We start from the raw sequence: 356 nt of genomic DNA on the forward strand, positions 1-356 counted from the left end.
TTTGATTACCCAGCAGCAAAAGGTTAATAATACAAAGCATCTGGCAATATTTTCTCTAATATGAAAATATCTATGAATAAAGGTAGAAGAGCTAGTGGGAATTGGCAAAACTATTACTGTATAATAATCCTTTCCTTTTTTCTACAGTATATTAATGTAGAAAACATTCATATGTATCTTATGATGTCTATAATTTCTAATTATCATAACACTATATAAATAGAAATCATCCTTAAGCTTATGTGGAATGAATGAAAAACAAAGCATCTGTTATAGTGTGTATACTTTGATCACATTTCAAAGAAAATCTTTTGTGGATGTATATTTTTTTTCATTTTAATAATCATAGTTCTTCC

The sequence above is a fragment of the Penaeus monodon genome, chromosome 23 (genome assembly GCF_015228065.2).
Source record: "Penaeus monodon isolate SGIC_2016 chromosome 23, NSTDA_Pmon_1, whole genome shotgun sequence".
Taxonomy (NCBI): domain Eukaryota; kingdom Metazoa; phylum Arthropoda; class Malacostraca; order Decapoda; family Penaeidae; genus Penaeus; species Penaeus monodon.